Source organism: Heteronotia binoei, chromosome 5 (genome assembly GCF_032191835.1).
Source record: "Heteronotia binoei isolate CCM8104 ecotype False Entrance Well chromosome 5, APGP_CSIRO_Hbin_v1, whole genome shotgun sequence".
Lineage (NCBI taxonomy): Eukaryota > Metazoa > Chordata > Lepidosauria > Squamata > Gekkonidae > Heteronotia > Heteronotia binoei.
In genome coordinates, this window is record NC_083227.1 from 8,739,920 (window position 1) to 8,765,056 (window position 25,137).

Below are 25,137 nucleotides of genomic sequence, written 5' to 3' on the forward strand. Positions count from 1 at the left end.
GGGAACTAACTCCCCCCCCCCCCCTATTTCTACTACCTGTAAAGCTTGAAGAAGTTCTGTTTCTCTGAACTGGAAGAGGTGTGCTGGATTAAACCCAGAATCAACTCTTGTTGCTCTCAGAGGGGCATCTGGACTCAGACTCTTCCCTAAAAGTATTGTTTCACTGTTTTATCCCCCTATGGTCAGGGGTTTCAACAGTTGCAAGAAAATGAGAGAAATATGAAGAGCACATGTGCTTGTGTAGGGGTTAACCCAGGGAGCATACAGGGGCACTACTATGAACATCATCCTCAGAGCTGGGATGGGGTGTGGTGGGGCATAGACCACAATTTCTTGGGAGGGGGGAAGGGGCTGAACCTGCTCCAGGCCCACAGGTTTAGTAATTTCTATTTGTTTAAATTTGAAATTATTTATACTTCCAAAGGCTATCCACAATTTATAATGTGGTTTAAAAATATATAATTTTATTCACTTGTCATAGTCTGACTGTCAAAGAAAGAGGACCTTCTGGGAAGAAAGATGTTGTGAACTGCTTCACTGCGACAAGCTGTGGAAATCCTGTATGAAAGGAAATACTCCTGCCCCCCCCCTTTCCCTCCCATAACGTCGCCTGAGTGTGTGACTGGACCGAGGTCCCATAGCGTGCTTTGTGGCTGTGGAGATTTAAATTCTGACTGTTGCCTTCCAACTGAAGGTCACGGAAATAAATTTGGCTGGCACGCGTATTTGTATTATGGAAAAAAGAAGATGGATGGTTTTTTCTCTCACCATTATATAAGGAATAATTTATTAAATACATGGATGAAATACAAGAAATATGGAGATGAGAGAAGACCCTTATGGATAGTGCCAGCTGAAGTAATAAAAATAACGGCTGAGATAGGCGAAGAAGAGTGGCTGTCATATAATCAATTATTAAAAATACAAAGTGGCAAAATAGAACTGAAAACTGCTGAAGAGTTGAATCATAACTATGATTGGTTCCAAATGCAACAAATAAAGAGCTTGGTGGAGAATGATATTAAAACTGAAGGAATAAGGAAACAGCAAGCAGAAATGGAAAAAGTTCTGTTTGGAGACAATGATAAATTAATTTCAAAAGTATATAAATTACTTCTACAATGGTCTACAGAAGATGAAGTAGTGAAATCTCAAATGATTAAATGGGCAATTAATGTAAATAAAGAAATACAGATGGAAACTTGGGAATATTTGTGGGAGAACTCTATGAAACTTTCAACATGTCAAAGTATTAAAGAAAACTGTTTTAAGATGATGTATAGATGGTATATGACTCTTAAAAAAACTAGCAAAGATGAATAACAAGATGCCAGACAGATGTTGGAAATGTAAAAAGTATGAAGGTTCTTTCTACTATATGTGGTGGACTTGTGAAAGAGCTAAAATGTTTTGGCAGATGATTCAGCAAGAGATTTCTAAGATCTTGGGATATTTTTTTTTTAAACTTTAAATTTTTTATTAATTTTTCAAATATAACCAACAACCTTAATACACACTCAACGACAAGACAATTACAATACAATACACAGACTATATTCATGGCCTAATTATCATTAACACTGAGCAGAGCACCTCTAGAGTTTCTATCATTTCACAATGTTGCATCTATCATCCTTATTTCCAATAAATTCTCATTCATTATATAGCATGGGATTTAGAAAAGATTTTTCAATAGTACGAGAAATTAATATATTTCGTTGGAATATGCTTTTCAAAGTCTTCTTCTGAATTTATAAAATAAAAAAGGGGAACCATTTCTCAACAAAATTATTGTTCTTCTGCTGTATATCAAGTACCCTTATTTGTATGGCTAATTTGTCTAAAGCTGCTACTTCCCATACTTTGGACATCCATTGCTGTTTGTTGGGAGACACATTTCGCTTCCAATACTGGGCTATCAAAAGCTTGGCTGCCATCAATAGAAGCGTTGCCAGTTCTTTTTTTAACTGAGAAAGTTTCATATTAGGCCAGTAATTTAAAAGAAAGGATTCTGGAGTAAAGGGGATATCACCCTCTATGATGTTATCTATTATGGGTTTAATTTCATTCCAAAATTTATTAATTTCCAGGCACAGCCACCAACAATGCAAAAAATGACCCTTCCTGCTTGCATTTCTTCCAACACTCAGGGGTAGGCTTTATATGTGATAAAAAAAAGTTGTTTAGGTGTCAAATACCACCGTGAAAATAATTTATAATTTTGGAGTTTCAAATTTAATGAATATGTGGTATAGAGTGGAGATTCCCAAATGGTCTGCCATTGTTCTAAAGTAAATAATATGCCACAATCCTTCTCCCAGGCTTTCTGCTGGCTTGTAGTTGCGGACCAATCTTTAGCATTGAGCCGGTTATAAATAGTTGATGTTAAAGTTTTAGCTTGCTTTGGATTCCTTCTCAACAGGTTTTCAAAGGTTGTTAATGACCTGTCAATTACATCTGTAATCCTGGGTTTATGCAAGATATAATACAGTTGCTGGTACCGGAACCATGGGATCGATATTTTATATTGAGTTTCCAATTGTGTTTTAGTTAGCATTTGTTTATTTTTAATGATGTCTCGAAATTGGTATATACCAGCATCTCTCCAAACTTTAAAGTCCTTAGTTTCGCGGCCTGGTTTAAACCATGCTTGTCCCAAGAAACTTTCCATCGGTGAGATGGATGGTATTAGAGTTTTTTTATGTTTATCCCAGATTTTCAATATTAAGGATAAATAGGGATTGTCATCAGCACTAAAGTGTCTATCATTTGGTGTATTCCAAATAGCTTCCCATAAATGGTCCCCTGCTAAAAAGGATGCTTCAATTTTTACCCAAGCTTTGTCACAATCTTTCACTGCATACCATAATATATTTTTTAAGTTGGCAGCTAAGTAGTAAGCCTCTAAGTTTGGCAAGCTCAATCCCCCCTGTTTTGTTGGCCTCATCATTAATTTAAACTGAAATCTTGGTCTTTTATGTGACCATAAAAATTTGGAAAAGATATTTTGTCTGTCTCTGAATTCTTTGGGTGTAATATAGCATGGTAGATTATAGAATAAAAACAAATATTTAGGCAGAACGAAGGTTTTAATCGTGTCAATTTTTTCTAATAAGGTTAGATTGAGTTTATTCCATTTTTCTAGATGTGTTTTAATAGAATTATCTATTAGTTTATAATTGACTGCATGGAGATCCTGCAGGTTTAATGGTATTTGGATGCCCAAGTGTCGAATAGATTTTTGAACCCATTTGAAAGGAAAAGCATTTGATAATTCTAATTTGGAAGTTGGGGACAAAAAAATAGGGTACAATTCAGATTTTGTGTCATTGATAGTAAAACCAGATATCGCACTAAATTTTTTGATATGATGAAGTAGTGAAGTAATCGACTGAAAGGGGTTAGTGAGATAAAATACAGCATCATCTGCAAACAGACTTAATTTATGCTCCTCTTTTCCTACTGTAATACCACTTAACATAAGAACATAAGAGAAGCCATGCTGGATCAGGCCAACGGCCCATCAAGTCCAACACTCTGTGTCACACAGTGGCAAAAATGTTATATACACACATACACTGTGGCTAATAGCCACTGATGGACCTGTGCTCCATATTTTTATCTAAACCCCTCTTGAATGTGGCTATGCTTGTGGCCGCCACCACCTCCTGTGGCAGTGAATTCCACATGTTAATCACCCTTTGGGTGAAGAAGTACTTCCTTTTATCCGTTTTAACCTGTCTGCTCAGCAATTTCATCGAATGCCCACGAGTTCTTGTATTGTGAGAAAGGGAGAAAAGTACTTTTTTCTCTACTTTCTCCATCCCATGCATTATCTTGTAAACCTCTATCATGTCACCCCGCAGTCGACGTTTCTCCAAGCTAAAGAGTCCCAAGCGTTTCAACCTTTCTTCATAGGGAAAGTGCTCCAGCCCTTTAATCATTCTAGTTGCCCTTCTCTGCACCTTCTCTAATGCTATAATATCCTTTTTGAGGTGCGGCGACCAGAACTGCACACAGTACTCCAAATGAGACCGCACCATCGATTTATACAGGGGCATTATGATACTGGCTGATTTGTTTTCAATTCCCTTCCTAATAATTCCCAGCATGGCGTTGGCCTTTTTTATTGCAAACGCACACTGTCTTGACACTTTCAGTGAGTTATCTATCATGACCCCAAGATCTCTCTCTTGGTCAGTCTCTGCCAGTTCACACTCCATCAACTTGTATTTGTAGCTGGGATTCTTAGCCCCAATGTGCATTACTTTGCACTTGGCCACATTGAACCGCATCTGCCACGTTGACGCCCACTCACCCAGCCTCAACAGATCCCTTTGGAGTTCCTCACAATCCTCTCTGGTTCTCACCACCCTGAACAATTTAGTGTCATCCGCAAACTTGGCCACTTCACTGCTCACTCCCAACTCTAAATCATTTATGAACAAGTTAAAGAGCATGGGACCCAGTACCGAGCCCTGCGGCACCCCACTGCTTACCGTCCTCCACTGCGAAGACTGCCCATTTATACTCACTCTCTGCTTCCTATTACTCAGCCAGTTTTTGATCCACAAGAGGACCTGTCCTTTTACTCCATGACTCTCAAGCTTTCTAAGGAGCCTTTGATGAGGAACTTTATCAAAAGCTTTCTGGAAGTCAAGGTAAACAACATCTATCGGGTCTCCTTTGTCCACATGTTTGTTCACCCCCTCAAAGAAATGCAACAGGTTAGTGAGGCAAGATCTTCCCTTGCAGAACCCATGCTGAGTCTTCCTCAATAACCCGTGTTCATCAATGTGCCTACTCATTCTGTCCTTGATAATGGTTTCTACCAACTTTCCCGGTATTGAAGTCAGACTGACTGGCCTGTAATTTCCCGAATCTCCTCTGGAACCTTTTTTAAAGATGGGGGTGACATTTGCTACCTCCCAGTCCTCAGGAACGGAGGCAGATTTCAATGAAAGATTACAGATTTTTGTTAGAAGATCCACAAGTTCAACTTTGAGTTCTTTCAGAACTCTCGGATGTATGCCATCCGGACCCGGTGACTTATTAGTTTTTAATTTGTCTATCAGTTGTAGGACCTCCTCTTTTGTCACCTCAATCTGACTCAGGTCTTTCAACACCCCTTCCAAAATTAGTGGTTCTGGGGTGGGCAAAAAGTTCTCGTCTTCTACAGTGAAGACGGAGGCAAAAAATTCATTTAGCTTCTCAGCCATTTCCCTATCCTCCTTCAGTAATCCTTTTACCCCATGGTCATCCAAGGGCCCCACTGCCTCCCTGGCTGGTTTCCTACTTCTAATATATTTGAAGAAAGTTTTATTGTTGGTCTTTATGTTTTTTGCAATATGCTCCTCATAGTCCCTTTTTGCCTGCCTGATCACAGTCTTGGATTTGATTTGCCACAGCCTGTGTTCCATTTTACTAATCTCACTTGGACTGGTTTTCCACCGCTTAAAGGAGTCCTTCTTACCTTTTACAGCTTCCATTACTTTGTTTGTTAACCATGAAGGCCTTTTCTTATACCTGTTTGTGCCTTTCCTAACTTGTGGTATATATTTTATCTGAGCTTCTAGGATTGTGGTTTTAAATAGCCTCCAAGCTTCCCCAAGGGTTTTGACTGTATTTACCTTTCCTTTCAGTTTCCTCCTCACATGCCTCCTCATCTCAGTGTATTTACCCCTTTTAAAGTTAAACGTGGTTGTGGCGGTCCTTTTGGACAACTCCCTATTTATACAAACGGTGAAATCAATAACATTATGGTCACTGCTCCCAAGCGGCGCAATCACTTTTACATCTCTCACCAAGTCTTGGGCATTACTTAGACCAAATCCAGGATCGCCCCTTATTAATGTCTCATTCCGTACAGCAAAAGCCAATGGTTCTATGGAGAGTGCAAATAAAATGGGTGACAAGGGACACCCTTGCCTTGTATCCCTATATAAATTAAAATCTTTTGATCTATAATTATTCACATAAATTTGTGCTTTTGGTTTGGCATATAGGGATTCAATGGAGGTTAAGAATTTTGGACCAAAGCCCATATGCTGTAGTAAAGTAAGTAAATAAGGGACCTCCACCTTATCAAAGGCCTTCTCCGCGTCAATGGCCAACAGAATTGATTCCACTTTTTTTGCTTTCCCAAAAAGATTAAATCCAATGTTTTATGGATATAAAGTACTCAATATAACACAAGAGCACTTAATTGTTTACATAGCTTAGTTTCCTTATTAACCATTCTTCAAACACTGTAGATGGAATTTCAACAGTCACCAACAGATTTTTATACTTCAACAATACATAAATGTATCAGTTTTTAACCATCAAAACCGACCTTATTACCAACAGTATTCAAATTCATTAATTTTCTAATCATTAAACCAATAAATTAATTTTGCCTCATACTATTTACATAAGTTTCCTTTGAGCTGTAGTCACCTTTTAAGTTATTATTTCAAAATTGTAAATGAGTTTTCATTAACCTATAATAGATTCCTAGATACCATCGGTTTTCAAATTCATTAATTTTGTAACCATTAAATATTAAATTAATTTTACCTCTTATATCAATCAAGTCTTCTTTTAAGATTATAAAAAACAGGAAACAAATATTCATTAGCTATACTTCTTAATTACAAGATATACCCAACTCTATTTCAAGGTGTCAATAGTAATCAATTTGAAAAAACTCACTCTAAAAAAACTTTAAAAACTTATAATACATTAAAACATATAAGGGCTTCTGTAGTTCTATCTATATTAAACTTATTCAAACCAGTCAGGATGCTGTTGCCCTCTTGTGGTCTCGTATGTCATTACAGTAATTGAAATTGCAGCCTGGGTTCGCTGGTCTTCCAACGCCGGCAAAAAAAGGGCGCTTAAATCTTCTTCCTCCATTTTGACCAATCAAAATCTCCTTTAAAATTATAAGGTTACAGGGAACAAAAATTTGTTAGCTATAATTTTTAAATACAAGGTATACCCAGCTCTAATTCAAGGTACTAATAGTAATCAGTTTAGAAACATCCTCTAAAAATTTTTTAAACAACTTATGGTACATTAAGGCATATAAGGGTTTCAATAATTCTATCTATATTAAACCAGGCAGAAGGTCGTTACTATAATCTTGCTTTTTAGTACGTCAGTGGTTCAAGGCGCGGCAGGGGTTTGTTGTTCCTCCAACACAGGGAGGAAGGCGCGCAAATCTTCTTCTTCTCTTTTGGACAGCTTGATGTTCAGGTTGTCTAATAGCAGTTGTCCTGTTTCTATGTCCGATGCCTTAAAAAGTGCACCTCCCTTGTAGACTAGAATGTCAGAAATAGGGCTTCACCGGAATCGGATGTTCTCGTTATACAGCTTGGTGGCGAAGAATTTTAGCTTTTTCCTTTTTTCTAAAGCCTCAGCCGGCAGATCCAACAGTACCAGCACCTTTTGTCCATCGTAATTTAAAGCACCTTTTTTCCTGGCTTCCTGCAGTATCTTAGCTCTGGTTGTAGGGTACACAAACTGAACCAGTATATCTCTTGGCTTTCCACTTGGCGTCGACGCTAACGGTCCCAGACGCATGGTTTTTATAATAGCAGGGGCCGCGCCATTTTCTTGAGGTAATGCTCTAGCCAGCCATTTGGCAATGAAAGTTGCAATGCCCATATTTTCTTCCGCCCCTCCCTTAATCCCTCTAAATTTCAGGTTGAGGGCCCTCCAACGATTTTCCAATGTTATAACTCTCGTATTAAGAAGAGACTCTCTAACTTTCATCTGGACTCAACTGTGTGACTGAACAACACAACTCCCTAATCTTAGACAAACCTTCTTAACAACCAATGCTTCCTCTCAGATCAATTAGTGTGATCTAGTTCTAAGTTTTTTAGTCTCTGGCTCACACAGTTTTGTCTTAGTTCAGGAAAAATGGCCCCAGAGCAAACTAATCTATGCAGTACCTTACAATTTAATGCCATTAGCGCACAAAGTAGAATTTTTGCACACAAGACTTCACGGCTTAGAGGGAGTATTGTTAATTACACCACTTACATACTGGATACACACTAGGAAATCGTCAAATGCCTCTCAGAATCCACAGTACACTCCAGCATCTCACATACCCTGACCTGAAATTGTGGGATCCTTTGTTTGATTGAAGTACAGTCCAGGAGAGCGGAATCGCCTCTCTTGCCATATTTCATGAACCAGCTTTATCTACCTCTCCCCAATCATACATCCACACAGAAACAATAGGTGAAAAGGCTATTCCCAGATATTCTTCTTTTCTAAAGCTGCCCGGTGGTGCAGAATGGTCAGCTGCGGTACTGCAGTCCAAGCTCTGCTCACGACCCGAGTTCAATCCCAGCGGAAGTGCGTTCAGGGAAACGACTCAAGCCTTCCATCCTTCTGAGGTGAGTAAAATGAGTACCCAGCTTGCTGGGGATAAAGCGTAGATGACTGGGGAAGGCAATAGCAAACCATCCTGTAAAAAGTCTGCCAGGAAAACATCATGCTGTGACATCACCCCAGGGGTTGGTAACAACTTGATGCTTGCACTTTTACTTTTAAAGCTGCAAGTCTCAAGACACCAAAATCACCTTAACTTTCAGCACTGGAGACACAGGCCTCTCTAACCCCATATCCTGACACACACAGCTCAAGACAGCAATCTTCCTCCCCTCTACATTGCTTGTTCTCTAAAGCTGCAACTCCCAGGGCACAAAAACAACTTCCAGTGTATTGTCTCTTCTGATGATCCACAATTTTTAAAGCAGGGTCTGTAGGCAGAACTTCTACAAATCCCAACATGCTTTTGCGAAAAAATAGGGTCGGATCATCTCTGCTAAGCCCCATTGATGTGATTTTCTCTTCAGTGTAGGTCTGGGACTACTCAGTTTAGAAAACAGACAATTAAGGGCGGGCCTGATGGCGGTTTATAAAATTATGCAGGGGGTGAAGAGAGTTGACAGAAAGACATTCCCCCCCCCCCCCAAAAAAACCCAAACCTATTAGACCTTCTGGGAATCCAATGAACCTGACGGGTAGTAGACTGAGGCTGGGCAAAAGGAAATACTCCTTTAAACAGCAAGTGATTAAAATGTGGAATCTGCTGCCAGAGGATGTAGTGAGGGCCGCAGGCAGACACAGCTTTTAAAGAGGATTATGCTTCTCTCGTGCGTGAGTTCTCTGATGATACTGAAGATGGCCTTTTGTAGTGAATCTCTTTCCACACTCAGAACATTCAAAAAGTTTCTCTCCTGTGTGGGTTCTCTGGTGCTTTTGAAGATGATCACTCGTAATGAATCTCTTTCCACACTCTGAACATTCAAAAGGCTTCTCCCCTGTGTGCGTTCTCTGATGCCTTTGAAGACTGCTACTCTGAATGAATCTCTTTCCACACTCTGAGCATTGAAAAGGTTTCTCCCCTGTGTGGGTTCTCTGATGCGTTTGAAGATGGCTACTGTGAGTGAATCTCTTTCCACACACTGAACATCCAAAATATTTCTCCTTTATGTGGGTTCTCTGATGCATTTGAAGACTGCCACTCGAACTAAATCTCTTTCCACACTCTGAGCATTCAAAAGGCTTCTCCCCTGTGTGGGTTCTCTGATGCTCTTGAAGATTGCAACTCCAACTGAATGTCTTACCACACTCTGAGCATTCAAAAGACTTTTCCCCTGTGTGGGTTCTCTGATGTGTTTGAAGATGATAACTCGTAATGAATCTCTTTCCACACACTGAGCATTCAAAAGGCTTCTCCCCTGTGTGGGTTCTCTGATGCGTTTGAAGAGTGTCATTCTGACAATCTCTTTCCACACTCTGAACATTCAAAAGGCTTCTCTCCTGTGTGGGTTCTCTGATGCTTTTGAAGACTGCGACTCGAACTAAATCTCCTTCCACACTCTGAGCATTCAAAAGGCTTCTCTCCTGTGTGGGTTCTCTGATGCGTTTGAAGATGTCCACTCATACTGAATCTCTTTCCACACACTGAGCATTCAAAAGGCTTCTCTCCTGTGTGGGTTCTCTGATGCCTTTGAAGACTGCCATTCTCACTGAATCTCTTTCCACACACTGAGCATTCAAAAGGCTTCTCTCCTGTGTGGGTTCTCTGATGCGTTTGAAGATGTCCACTCATACTGAATCTCTTTCCACACACTGAGCATTCAAAAGGCTTCTCCCCTGTGTGGGTTCTCTGATGCCTTTGAAGACAGCCTTTCTGACTGAATCTCTTTCCACACACTGAGCATTCAAAAGGCTTCTCTCCTGTGTGGATTCTCTGATGGGTTTGAAGATGTCCACTCATACTGAATCTCTTTCCACACACTGAGCATTCAAAAGGCTTCTCTCCTGTGTGGGTTCTCTGATGCCTTTGAAGACTGCCATTCTCACTGAATCTCTTTCCACACACTGAGCATTCAAAAGGCTTCTCCCCTGTGTGGGTTCTCTGATGCTTTTGAAGATTGCTATTGTGAATGAATCTCTTTCCACACACTGAGCATTCAAAAGGCTTCTCTCCTGTGTGGGTTCTCTGATGCCTTTGAAGACTGCCATTGTGATTGAATCTCTTTCCACACACTGAGCATTCAAAAGGCTTCTCCCCTGTGTGGGTTCTCTGATGCTTTTGAAGATTGCTATTGTGAATGAATCTCTTTCCACACACTGAGCATTCAAAAGGCTTCTCTCCTGTGTGGGTTCTCTGATGCTTTTGAAGACTGCCACTCTGACTGAATCTCTTTCCACACACTGAGCATTCAAAAGGCTTCTCCCCTGTGTGGGTTCTCTGATGCTTTTGAAGACTGCCACTCTGACTGAATCTCTTTCCACACACTGAGCATTCAAAAGGCTTCTCCCCTGTGTGGGTTCTCTGATGCCTTTGAAGACTGCCACTCATACTGAATCTCTTTCCACACACTGAGCATTCAAAAGGCTTCTCTCCTGTGTGGGTTCTCTGATGCTTTTGAAGACTGTCACTCACACTGAATCTCTTTCCACACACTGAGCATTCAAAAGGCTTCTCTCCTGTGTGGGTTCTCTGATGCCTTTGAAGACAGCTACTCTGACTGAATCTCTTTCCACACACTGAACATTCAAAAGGTTTCTCCCCTGTGTAGGCTTTCTGATGCTGTTGAATATTACTACTGAGACTGAATATATGCCTGGTCTCTGAGTATTCAGGTTTCCCCTGTCTCTTTATTCTTTGATGCACAAGAAGTTGTGATCTATTTCTGAAATACTTTCTGCACTGAATGGATTTGCTTGCTTTTATTTTCCTGTGCTTTGGAAAATGTATATTCCACTGTCTTCCCTCACGCTTCTCAGCCATAAAGCCACCTTTCTTTCTCTTCACTCCGATTTGATTCCTGATATTTTCATTCAAGTCTTCATTTTTATCTTTATCCGGCATTTCCTGATGAAGTTTCTCACCCTCCACATTCCTCTGATCATCGTCTGCTGGAATAAAGAGAGAGAAACTGTTAGCACTTGGGAAGGCTGGTAAGATCCAAAGGCATCTATGGGACTGCATAACCCCTCCACCTTCCCCCAAGAATGTCTAGTATTTAAGGATACCTCCCCCACCCATGATGAACTTCATCTGAACTCTTGCTCAGAAGGAGCATCTGAGCCTCCAGATTATGGCCTCCCTCCCTTCTTACCCACCGGCCTCTATGATTGTACCAGACCAAATGTGGCTCAGGAGGGAATCAGGAATCTCCTATGGTTACTTCTGGCCTGTTCTCTTGACATAAGAGTGAAGGTCACTCACTCTGAACCAACTCATTTGGGAAGGAGAAATGCTCTTGGGAGCCTCTAGAACAGCGTTTCCCAAACTTTTTCCCGCTGTGGCCCAGTTATTTTTACACTTCTCCTCCGTGGCCCACTAAAATTTGGGGATGGAGACTTTGAGGGTGGAGGAGGGAGACAGGAAATGATGTACAAATAAGCCTAAAACTATTGCAATATTTTGTTTAGGAAAAATAGGAGAATAGTGGGATTTTGCAATGCAATTTTTAAAATAAAACATCAAGAAAAAGTACAAGGATCACAGAGCAGAAAACTAAAAATATAAAATGCTCTCAGCCTGGGAAAACATGAAATGGCGCGGGGGGGGAGTGGAGAGAGGGAGAAGAGAGAGAGAGAGAGAGAAAGAGAGAAAGAGAGAAGGAAAGAAAGAAAGAAAGAAAGAAAGAAAGAAAGAAAGAAAGAAAGAAAGAAAGAAAGAAAGAAAGAAAGAAAGAAAGAAAGAAAGAAAGAAAGGAAAACATGAAATGGCAGCCTGGGAAAACATGAATTGGCATGGCATTTCAAGCTTCCTTCCCCCCCCCACCCAACCCCACCCCACCACTCAGATTAGCAATGGCAAGGAAGGGAGGCAAGGAGGGGAAGAGACAAAGTAAAAGACTAACTGACAGAGAGAGAGGAAGGGAAGTGGGTAATAAAGCAAACAGGGAAAACGAAAGACCTACAGACAGAAAGAAAAAGAAAGAACGAAAGGGAGGGAAGGGGAGAGAGTTGGAAACAGAGAAAAAAAGAAAAGAGAGGACATAAGGAAGGAAAAGGGAGGAAAGGAGTGAAAGAAAGGAGGGACAAAAATAAGAAAAATAGAGAAAAAGAAAAATGGAAAGAAACGGGATGGGAGCAACTCACCTTTTAAACTGCTATCTCCAGCAGCACAAGGAGGCCTGGGTCCCCTGACCTCAGCTGGCAAGGGAAGTCAGGCCTAGTTCCCCTCCCTCCCCCCCCCCGGTCAGTTTCAGGCTGGTTAATGCGCCCCTCCCCCCTGGTCGGTGGGGAAAGCGAAGCTGAGCTCTCACTCAGCGCGGCGACAGACCGGCAGCAGGTTGAACGTACGTCCGAAAAGGCCACCACTACTGCTCCCTCCCCCGCACTTCCTGGATGGGAAGGAAGCGTAGGGGAGGGAGCAGCAGCGGAATTTTTGGATGTTTGTTCGACGTGTTCCCACGCTGAGTGTGAGTTCAGTGCCGTTTTCCATGCAGGGGAGGAAGGTCCGCGTTAACCAGCCAGAAATTGACCTGAGGGGGTAGAGAGGAGTCATGAGGGGGGCGCAATGCTTTGGGGAGGAGGCGCAAAGGGGGGATGGCAGACCACCGGTTGACCCGCGACCTGGCACTGAGGCCGGCGTGGCCGAGTGCGGGGTCCAGACCCTGCTGTTGGGAAACGCTGCTCTAGAAGAACCCTGAAATAGGTCTTCGAATGCAAGGCCGTTCTCTTTCTCTGCCAGTTTCTCTTATACTTTTGGCTTCATTTGCAGAGAGAGAGGGAGACACAGAGAGAGAAAGCCATCAGTCTTACATGGGGAAGGAAAGATATTAAAGACTAAGAATTCTACTGGAAGGTCACCACCACAGTCCAGATCAAAGCCCGGAATCTGAACCAGTATATGCAGAATGGCATAGAATCCTAGTTCCCCCAAGGGTTGCAGGTATTGTGATGTGGTCTGGTGTGATTTGTGGGTGTTCATAATTTGAGCCTCTCTGCAGTTAACACCATCATTTCTTTCAAGGCCAGACCCCAGAATGTGGTCATTGGTTAATTGTGAGAACCTTTATCCTGTTCTGCAAACAGGACACTGAGGGTATGAGGATGCTCAGGGGTGGCCCGATGCCCCATGGCTCCCTAGGCAGACTCGCTGCCTGGCGCCCTCCCCCACAGTGTCCCCCCCGTGGCTCTCTGCTCCCCCCCACAGCTCCGTGCCCCCCCTACTCGTTGAGACTCCTCTTCTTCCCTCCTTTCCCCACCCTATGTCTATTTCAATGCCGGAACTGGCTCTAGCGCCATGTTCGGGGCAGCGCTCGCAATCTGTCAGGACCAGCATCCTGGAAGGGCGGCCCCGCTGCCACTGACTGCTCCCCTCCCCACTTCCTGAATGGGAGATGCATTGAAACTGATGTGGGGTGGGGAAGGAAGGGAAGAGGAGGCGTGTGGCAATGTAGGCATTTGCCTTGGGGGAGGGGGTGAGGCCAAATTTGCCGCCCCCACCTTGCTGGCGCCCTAGGCAACCGCCCAGTTTGCCTAGTGGGGGAGCCGCCCCTGCGGATGCTGCTGACAGGCTCTGGAAAATTCCATCCAGCAGGCCCTTTGATTGGGTCATTCATACCACCTGATCCTAGAGAGGCAGAAACTATAATATGGGCATGGATGAGAGTGAAGTCAGGCTAACTTTATGCTCCTGGGATGCTAGTACACCTGGATGTTTCCTTGCTGCATCATGATGAATACATCTCTCTAGAGTAAATTAGTCTCCAGTTGCAGTACTGATGCTGCAACAAAGAGTGCCGTTTAGGTGCTTCCTATCTTAGACAGAATAGTTAGATTTTTTTTATTTTACTGCTGCTGAACTGCAGAAACCATGCTGTTTTATGATGTCTTATCTTTAAATTTTTAATACGGTGTTGCTCAAGTATAAAGAGAAGTGATCCAGGGGGACCCAAGCTTAGTTTCTTCACAGAATCATTTCCAGATCACAGGCAGAGCAAAGGTAATTCTATCCAGAGAGAAGGGTGTGTTATGAAGGCTGGAAACAGAGCAAGAAGGATCTGAACCCTCCCAGAGTCCTTCTGAGGGACTTTCATCCACGTTGTCTCAGGTCAACATACCTTCTCTGGCTTGGGGGATGGCCACAACATTGGCCGCAGTCGCCCATCTGCAAGAAGACCCACCTGGACACATGAAGTGGCCTTAGGCTGAATCAGACCCTCGGCCCACTGAAGTCAGTAGCCTCAGGCCTGCAGCAGTTCTGCGGGGTCTCAGGCAGATGTTTTCCCTTTCCTTTTCTTTTTTAACTGTGGGAATCTCATGCCCTGAGAAACTGCTTGGTTCTCAGGTCTCACAAAGACCACAAACAGGAACTTGGGTGAGTCCAGGTGTTTGGCATGCCAGCCTGGGAGCTCCCATATTCCTATTGTGGCTGAAGAGTCAAAAGGGCACAGGCATCTCACATCCGTGTTCAACCACTCTCTTTACGCTGAGCCTTGCAGTATTGACAAATTGATGACTATATTGCATCTTGTAAACAATGGTCTGCTTCCAGTGAACAGATGGTTCCTGTTATTTGTTTAAGCACTATGGACTAAGGGTAAATTTAGCTTCAAGACAGGATGTAAGAATAAAAGTGAGGGTTGGCTGAAGAAGTCAGACCTCTCTTCTTCCTGAACCAAAGTGTGTCGACTGATTCCTTCAAGTGGCGCCCGAACAGGGACGCCTCAGCTCCCGAAGCAGGAACAGCTCACCGAAGCAGGCACAGCTCAGCTCCCGGGATAAAAGCTCCTGCTTTCAGGTATCAGCTGGCACAGCCCAGCAGCTCAGCTTCTACTTATGAAACGCCTGGATTACGGCCCCGAAGTGCGCACTCCGTCGTTCTAAAACGACCCCTTTCATTTGGTAAGTATTTGGTAAGTATGGGTGGAAGGTTCTCTCAGGCTGAGCAGAAACATTTAGGTGAGTTAAAGTTTCTGATCCCAATGTCCGGCGGGTCCGTGTCTTCTGGCCAACTTAAGTCTCTGTTAGAAGAGATCAGTAAGCAATGCCCCTGGAATCCGAAGGGAGGTTCTTTTAAACTTCAGGACTGGGAGAAGATAGGGAAGACCTTTCACACAGAGCCCCAAGCTTCTATTCAACTGCTGCAAGTCTGGCATAAATGCAGGTATGCAGTAGAGAAATTTATGCCCGTTTCTAACCCAAGCCAGCTCTCCAAAGATTGTCCCCTAAAAGGCACTGGTGTCCAACTTCTGCCCCCTGCCCCTCTTCTTCTTCCTCCTCCTTCTCCCCCTCCTCCACCAACAGATCCACCCGTGGGCCCACCATCTAACGCCCTGGAACGCATGGTCTGTGAAGTTTTGGAGAAGGAACTTGATCAGGCAAAATTGGAAGATGTCCCAGAATTGGCAGAAATGCTGTCTATTTGCCCTGTGCATTTGACAAGGGAAGAGGTGCCTGACCTTGTATCAGTATGCCCAGTAATATATGCACAGAATGAGAACTGGCAGTAAGTTGTTACCTCTGCTGTGTTGCCCCACTCTGTCTTCGGTGAAACTCAAAAGGCTATCAGAAATATGGGCATAGGGGAAACCAATATGCAAAGTCCTTTAGAAGGAATCTCTAATGGATACACTGTGATTCTTCAAGATTGGAAAAATATAAGGATGATGTTAACTCCTGAACAGTATGTGGCATGGGACAGTGAATATTGTAATTTGGCTGATGCTCAAGGGTCTTATACTGCTGAACAACTCTATGGATCTGGACAGTTCCGTACTATTGAAGCTCAATCTGTGCTCCCTATTGCAACCCTTGCTGTAAAAGGGTGGTCAGCCCATAGTTTTGCAACTGTCTGTCAACAGCTACAACAGCCCTATTTAGTCCTTATCAATTGTCTTCAGGCAGCAATCAGAAGACAGATTGATAATCCTGATGCAGCAGGAGAATTGATGATAAAATTGGCCAAGGAAAATGCTAATTTGGATTCAAAAAGAGCCGCATGGTGCAGAGTGTTAAAGCTGCAGTACTGCAGTCTTGAGCTCTGCTTACGGCCTGAGTTTGATCCTGGCGGAAGCAGGATTCAGATAGCTGCCTCAGGGATACTTAGCCTTCCAGTCTTCTGAGATTGGTCAAATGAGTACTCAATTTGCTGGGGGGAAATTGTAAAAAGACACACTTTACTTTGCAACATGTCGTGGCTCACCTTATTTCTGCCTTTGTGGTAGTGGGCCACTCCTCAAAGAGGGGAGTCTGCTAATCATATCATTGCTCACTTAATTGATGCCATCACTGTCCTGGGCAAACCTCAAAAATTCAGGACAGACAATGGCCCTGGTGACTTTTAAAAGTGCAGGGCCCTTTTACTTTTCCTGATCTGGATGGCTTGGATTTCTTGGGGTTAGGGTGAAGGTTTTTTTGGGGGGGAGGGGTTGGAAAAGTTCCTGTATTGTTAAAAGTAAAGTTTTTTACTGTTTTAAAAGGATTCTGTGTTTGATTTGTTGCTGCTGTGTTGTGCTGCTGTTGTTCCTTTTCTCTTCTGGTTCTGGTTCTTGGGGGAGGGGCTGTTTGGCCTAATTTTCATTGTTAAAAATGACATTTTAACAGTTGAGTCTGTTGGCCTTTTCTCAGTGATCTGTTTAGATCTATTCTCTGTTGTTGCTGGTTTTGCATCCTGTCCTGTTGTCCCTTTTCCTGGTTCTGGGTTTTTTTTTTTTGGGGGGGGGGGGTGTTGTTGACTGATTTGGCATGAGGTTTTTTATTGTTGAAAAGGTCATTTTTTTAACAGTTGAGTTTCTTGGCTTTTTCTCAGTGATCTGTTTGGATCTGTTGTTGTTGTTTGGATCTCTTGTTTTGAGAGTTGTGTTGTTTGGGGCAGGGCTGGAGAGCTGGCATCTGTAGATTGTGTGTTCTGTGGCAGGGAAGCTGGCACCTGGGTGAGAGACCAGAACCAGCATGCTTGTTGTGCTTGCCCAGCTCTCCCCGTGTTGTTTGGGGCAGGGCTGGAGAGCTGGCATCTGGGTTTGCTGCAGCCAGGTCTGTCGAGCAGATCTTGAGCAGATTGTGTTTTGTGTGGCAGTGACGTTGGCAACTGGGTTTATATTGGTTCCAGGCCAGCAGGGTTCATAGAGTAGATAGATGGATGTAGTGCATTTGGGTCCTATAGAGATTCTCTGGTGTGAAGTTAGGTTTGGCTTTGGGTGCCCCAGGAATTGGACCCCCTGGCCCAATCCAATTGGGACTTGGGGCTTTTGTAGGGGAGAGTCCCCTGCGGATCCCATGCAAATTTGGGGGATCTCCCTCAAACCCCCTCCCCTCCAGGCGGCTTCCAATATACCCTATTTTACCATTGATTTCAATGGCCATAGGGTATAATGGGGTCGTATATTCGGAAATAGCCGCACATCTACCATATATAAGGTATTCCGAATTTTCTGGCCCCATATATTTCCGAATCAGATTTTTTTTTTTACACACCCTTCATCAGTATCATCCACTCAGTCCAGCATTGGTTCTCCAGGGTCTCAGGCAGAGTCTTTCATTTCACCTCCTACCTGATCCTTTTCATTGGAGATGTTGGGGAGTGAAGCTGGGACCTTTTGCATGCAAAAGAGATGCTCTGCCAGGGAGCTACAGCCCCGCCCAAAGTGGTGGGAAAGGCGTCAAAATGATGCATTGCTATTCAATATTTGGATTCATTCCACCTCACAATGGCAGCAGGTTGCACCTTTGGCACCCAGGAAAGATCCTTACCCAGAGAGGACACGTTCCCATAGTTCTCCAGCATGACTTTCCTGTACAGAGCTCTTTGTCCCGGATCCAGCAGGGCCCACTCTGCTTCCGTGAAAGAGATGGACACCTCCTCAAAGGAAAAGGGACCCTGGAAGAAAAAGAAGATTCCCTCCTCTTCAGAGATCTCACCCTGGAAGGGAGTCGTCTGGGAAGGTACAGAAAATAAGGCTTGGGATGGGTAAATGCAATAGCATTCAAAGGATCTCTCTCACGGACCCCTTGTAGAAACTGAAGGAGCAAAAGCTCCCCTGAGAAAGGAGGAGGGACCCAGGCTGTGCCCCACCCCCCACCCCTCATCTCTCCTACCTGGATTGGAGGTGCAGCGACTGTTCCCACACCTTGGAAAAGACAACGGCTGAACAGCATCTCTTCACTGCCTGTTCATGAGAGAAAGGAGGGAGGAAGGGTGTTTGCTTGTTTGTTTCCTGGTTCACCCACACACTATTCTCAGGGTTGTGAAACCTTCTGCTATGTACACTCAACTCTTTTTTAAAATACTTTATACTACATTCTGAGAGAGGCAGAAGAGAAGCACCAGGGACCTATGAGGAATTGTAAATACTGCCAATGTATTTCAGACTTCCGTCAGAGTTGTGTTTGCTCTACAAGGAGGGAAATGAGGAGTGGAAATGCAATAGCGTGAGATAGCACCATCCTATTGGATCAGACATAACTAGAATAATTCTGGGGACTGGAGGGTCATAGGAATGAACTTTCAGAGTGTCTCTGGAGCATGCTGAATTGGATATGTTTTATTTATTGTTCCTGTAACATTTTGATGTTGTAAGCTGCCCTGAGCCTGCCTTGTGGGATAGGGCGGGGTATAAATCGCAAATTAAACTTAAATTAAATTAAACCAGGTTTTCAGCCTGACACTACCTCAACATGACATCACATCTGTCCCATGCCCCACCCCAAGACCCTCTCCAGTGCCTGCAAGTGCTGGGCCAGAGCCTGCCATCTCTACTCCACCCCCTGTGACCCCCAGCAGCCCCCCAGATGATCCTCCAAGCACAGGCACAGAAGGAAAATATCCCCATGATTATGTCCCCAGGGAGTGGTTTCAGAGCTCTGCTCCCCCAGAAGGTGGAGGTTCCCTTTCGAGGTTTGCCTGCCTTCCCCTCCACAGGGAATTTGAGACCTTTTAGGGAAGGAAGGTGAGAGATGAATTTTTAAAGTTAGGGGATAAATGGTCCTCCAGGAGTTTGTCTGATCTTTTAGAGACATCACAGTGTGTGGCTATTGAGTGCCACCAGTTAACTCTGCGTTGCCTAAAGAAATATGCATTCCCCCCCGCCCTGACCTGACCTCTCTACCCATCACATTCACATGCTCCTCAGGCACAAGGAGTCCTTACCACAGGAGAGGGCATCTTGGGCACGCTCCACCGCCTGCACCCTCTGCCCCTGCTCCAAGGAAACTCCTTCTGCCTCAGGGATTGCAGCTTCCATCTCCAAAGGTGGTTGCCGCATCTGAAACAGCAGGAAAGGGGAGGGGTAAGAGATGGAATGGAAAAGAGAGCAAGGAATGGATCCTGCCCCACTCCCACACTCTGCACCCTCCTATCAGCAGATTTGGTGAGTTATCTGCATGGGTCAGAAATTGTCTAGCAGAAGAGGCTCTACACAATTATCCAACAAGGAAACTTTAAGATAAGGTGAGATATTGTTGCTTCAATTAGACACACCTGTAGGGAATCCCTCCTCACCTGCTCTGCCTGACTCAGGAGGAAACCTTCGGCCAGGGCCACCGCCTGGGAACTGGTCTCCGGCCCACATCCTTTGACCCAGCACTGCATTTCCTGGGGCAGGAGAGTCAGGAACTGCTCCAGGATCACCAGGTCCAGGATCTGCCTCTTGGTGTGCCTCTCCGGCTTCAGCCACTGGTTGCAAAGTCCATGGAGCTGGCTGCAAACCTCTCGGGGCCCATCGGCCTCATGGTAGCGGAACTGCCGGAAACATTGGCAACATACTTCTGAGGTCAGGGTGTTCTTAGCCAGGACCTCTGGCACAGCCCTTTCCCAGAATTCAACACCACTCCCCGCTGGCATGGGAAGTAGACTTTTGTTTGCTCTCTTCTCAGTTCCAGGTCCTTCTGAGTCCTGCTCTTCCATTTCCTTCGCCTTCTCTTGGGCCACCTCTGTCTTTGAGAAGTTGTCTTTATTCTGAAGCTTCTCCTTGGGGGGACAGAGAGAGACAAATAGGAGTGTGTCAGAAGGAAGATACGCATATAGACACACAAACACGCAGACACATACATGCACCTATAAATACAACCTCCACTCCAAAAAAGAAGCAGGGACTGTACCACAAGTCCTTCATACTTGAGAATTGTCACAGTTTTCTCCCTGCCCCGTATTCCTGCTCACCCTGAAAGGACCATTTTTCAGAGTCCAGACGATTTGGAATGAAGCCTATGCCAAGATCTTGGACACCTTTGCATGGCTGCTAGTTACATCAGTGGTGCCCTGCTGGAGATGGAAGTTGGGGGGGGGGGAGAGTCAGCCAAAACACCTGTCATTGCAACAAGCCAATCAGCATGAATGATTTAATGCATTGGATCGCGTCCGGGATTCGTTTCTGTGCCTCCTGACCCCCTCCAAAAGAAGGCTTCTTATTCTTGTTGGCATCTCCCTTAACAAGATCTGAACCCTGCCCTCCTGGGACTGTGCCCTGATGCTTCTCGCTGCTGTGCTGCCTGCGGGTTTGTACCTCTCTCACCTGGAAAAAGATGCCCTTCTGCCCACCCTAACCCCAGTGCAGGAGGGAGGATCTGGCATTGTGTTATGGCTGCCTTTGCCAAGTGAGCCCTGGAGGGATGGGGCAGGAGTGATGCGTTTGGGGCAGGCGTGTTCTCTCCCTGTGTGCCCACTTTGCAAAACACTGCTGCAGGTGGGGATTCGAATCCACATCTGTGGATCTCCTTGGCGGGTATTCATGACACGATCCTCACAGTGATGGAATTTTGTGCAACATTTGTTCCTCCTGGCCTTGTACATATTGGGGGTGTGGCCACATCTGCATGCTCCACCCCTGTCTGCCTGTCAGGGGACCCATCTAATACTCTGATTGGTGGGTGTAGTTGCTGTCTCTATGAGCACCCATGGGGTTGCTAGGCGCTCTCCTCCTTAGCAACAGAGGTATCTAAAATGTTCCTCTCCTCTGCTTGGCGGGCCTTGGTCCCCTGCTGGCTGCCCGAGCCCCACAGGGGGCCTGTATCAGGGGCTTAGGATGGGGCTGCAGCCAATTCCAGTGCAGGCTGGACTTCCCTTCCCCCAGCCTGCATCCCTTTCTTAATTCACCCCACTCCTCAAAAGGCCTGCTTGGGTTGTTGGTTTGCAAAATGAAAAGGACCAGCAAGAGAACGTCAGTTTCATGCATTAAACTTTCCTTACAGTGAAAGACACTGATTATTGCTGCTCCCCAACAAACTCCGCTTACATAGCTGAACAAAACTGGTGCCTCTCAGAGTTACCAACCTCTAGGTGGCTGAAGCCAAAAAACAATCAACTACCCTGAAGAAATAACCAACAAATTTTACTACAGTGCCAAAGAAATTCCTGAGAAAGGTTCCCACTTTGCAGTGATATCGACATATGAAACTGAGCAGTCTGTTTGCAATCTCTTTATTTTAGAAATGCAGGATCAGCCCAAGCACTTTCCCCCTGCTCTTGTGAGAGGCCGAGAAGACGCTTGCCCTTCAAGAGACATTTAGGGCACTTCATATTGTGAACTGTGCAATGGATCTATGCATGAAATAGAACGGGGCTCATTTATTGATAACTGAACATAAGAAATAATATTTGGGTCTGTAGTAAAATGTGTTAGTTATGTATTCACAGTAATTGATTATGGGGGCTTTAGCTCTTTCCCTGAATCCTTTGGTTTGTAATGGCCAGGTGGGGCCTGAAGTTCTCCCAGAATTAGAACTCACCTCCAAGGGACAGAGATCAGTTCCCTGGAAGAAAATGGCTGCACAGTTGGGAGGTGGCCAACCTCAGAAAGCCATGGCTTGGCCTGATCCCCACCTGCCTCCCTAGAAGCTTATCCCTTATAGCAGCGCCCGCCCCACGGCCTCACTGGATCTCTTTACTTCAGTCTCTTCGGGGTATTTTACTTTGTCATTTGATGGAAATAGAATTCTCTTCGTAGGGGACCACAGCAGCTTTGTAGTTTTTCCCAAAAATATAGGCTCTCAAGAACTTTAACTCAAACCACAGATTTATTATAACACAAAGTCTTAACTTGGGGATATGGGAGATATTTACACAGGCTAACACGTTGCTCAGTTGTTTCAGGCTTTACAATAACTTCTTCCTTCTTGAGTCTCTCAGTTACACAGTTCACATTTTCCCTATAAACTGCTCTCTCCACCTCTAGCCAAGGTCTGGCCTCATGGGAATGATGTGCCAAGTCTCACCCCTCGACTGGAGCCACTACTGCCAGCCCTTCTGGTGTCTCAGACCCACATCCGCTCCCTCAACCACCTCACTAGATCTTCAGAGTTGTCTATAGGTGTCTGTGACCGTTCAGGTCTTGACTGACTCACACACACAGCCCTCTTGGCTGGTTTTCTCGAGCTTGCAGTCTCTGGAAGACTTTCCCGTCACTGTCTCAAGCTCCTTCACAGGATCAGCTGTCCTCCCAGCCTCGGTCAGGCACGAACTGACCCACTCAGTCTCTGTCACGTCCCCACACTGACAGACTTCTGACAGGCACCAACTCTGAATGACAGGCCCCAACTGAATGACTGCCTCAGCAGATTCCTGTCACTCAACCACTTTCCCTCCCTGAGAGCTCCGAGCACCTTGCCCCCACCCTAAGGTCACCTGACGCAGGCCCTGTGCGTCTTCAGTTTCTGGTTAGCCCCTAGCTTTCCGTCACATCTCTCTCCACCTCTCTGTGACTTACTTTTAAGTAAACCTCCGGGGGGGGGGGGGATCCAGCTGCAAGTTTCCCCCTCCTGCTACTGCTGCTTCTCTGCACCCCTCCCCGCTCTCTTTCCCAGTTCAGAAGCAAACCCCTTCCTTCCCACATCCATGAGATCATGCAAAGAGGGAAAGAGCCCCCATCTTTTCCAACCCCCCCCCCCTCAGTTTGGCTTCTCTAGCAAATGGCTCTGTGGCATTAACCCTTTCGGTGCTGCAGAGGACTGCAAAATGTGTCCTCCCTTCTGTCTCCAGCAGAGGCCAGTCTCCATCTTCCATGCTGCTCAATGGGGCTTCTCGGGAGTAACTTTGCACGGGGTTGTACGCCCAGAGGATCCAGCGCTGTTCAGGCTTCTCAGGAAAAGGAGGCTGAGGCTGAATCCCCACAGAAGAATTCCGTTGGGTGTCAGGGAGGGGAGGAGGCGGCTTTATAGGCTCGCTTTTAAGCAGACGAGGAAGCCTTTTTTCTGTCGCCCCCTGGACCTCGTGTGGCTAGAAAGCGCCCCTCTGGGAGTTGTGACAATATTTCTGGAGGGAAAGAGCACAGCCTGGCTCCAGCCCCCCACCCCCGCCCCCCTTCAAGGGCTTGCTGCGTCCTGGGGAGAAGCGCTGGCTTTACAGCCCCAGAGACAGAAGCAGAAAGAGGGAACAGTCCCTGCCTTGGGCTGCACAGCAAGCTTTCCTCCCTGCCTCTGCACCATCCCCGGCCGAGCTGCATCATTACAGAGCGTTGGTGGCCGAGGGAAGACCGGCTGAAGGGCAGCCCGGAAGCCTCTGTCATGTCTCTGCAGCTCGGAAAGGACTAAAGCAACAGAGCTGTTTGCTAGAGAGGCCGAGCAAGGAGTGGGAGGGAGCACTCTGTGGTCTTCTTCCCCTCCCAGTCCCCCCCTCCAGAAATCCCCCACCAACTTAGCAGAGCCCTGCCTTGGCATGCATGATCCCCACCACCCCCCCCCCCCATGGCTTACTTCTAAGTAAACTTTTCCAGGCTCCCGCTGCGCTGCTCTTCTCCGCTTCAGCTTCTCTGCAGCTCTTCCTGTTCTCTGACTCCAGTTCGGAAGCAAACGCCTTCCTCTGCGCATGCGTACACAGGCAAGGAGGGCAAGCAAGAGCCCCTCCTCTTCTCCGCCCCCCTTGCATTTTTTGCGGGGCCTCTCTAGGCAATGAGTTTCTGATATTAACCCTTTCGGTGCTGCAGAGGAACGCAACCTGTGCCTTCCTGCCCTCTGCAGGAGGAGCCAGGCTGCCATCTGCAGCGCTGCTCCATGGGGCTGCTCGGGAGTAACTCTGCGCGGGGCTGCATGCCCGGAGGAGCCAGGGAAAGGAGGCTGGAGCAGAATCCCAGCAGTTCCTTGGAATAAGGACCGCAGAAGAACCGGGGTGGGGGAGAGGAGGCGCACCAGGCTTGCTCTTAAATGGACGAGGAAGCGTTTTTCTGTCGGCCTCCCCCCCACTCTCTCTCTCTCTCTCTTTTTTTTTTTTTTGCATTTTTATGTCCCTGTGTGTTGGTGTCCTTTGCAAGTGTTGTGCATTTACAGTTTCTCCGGTGGAAAAAGAATCTTCTTGTTGTCTCAGAGGCACAATTCAGTTTCCTAATGTGACTGGACTCTTAACCAGCCCTTGCTGGAACTAACTCCCCCCCCCCCCCTATTTCTACTACCTGTAAAGCTTGAAGAAGTTCTGTTTCTCTGAACTTAAAGAGGTGTGCTGGATTAGACCCAGAATCAACTCTTGTTGCTCTCAGAGGGGCATCTGGACTCAGACTCTTCCCTAAAAGTATTGTTTCACTGTTTTATCCCCCTATGGTCAGGGGTTTCAACAGTTGCAAGAAAATGAGAGAAATATGAAGAGCACATGTGTTTGTGGAGGGGTTAACCCAGGGAGCATACAGGGGCACTACCATGAACATCACCCTCAGAGCTGGGATGGGGTGTGGTGGGGGC

General features: G+C 45.5%; 1 pseudogene; it reads right to left on the minus strand.

Annotated features, from left to right (window-relative positions):
* Positions 1 to 9,132: 9,132 nt before the first annotated feature.
* Positions 9,133 to 24,226, minus strand: LOC132572092 (zinc finger protein 14-like; annotated as a pseudogene).
* Between the last annotated feature and the right edge of the window lie 911 nt (positions 24,227 to 25,137).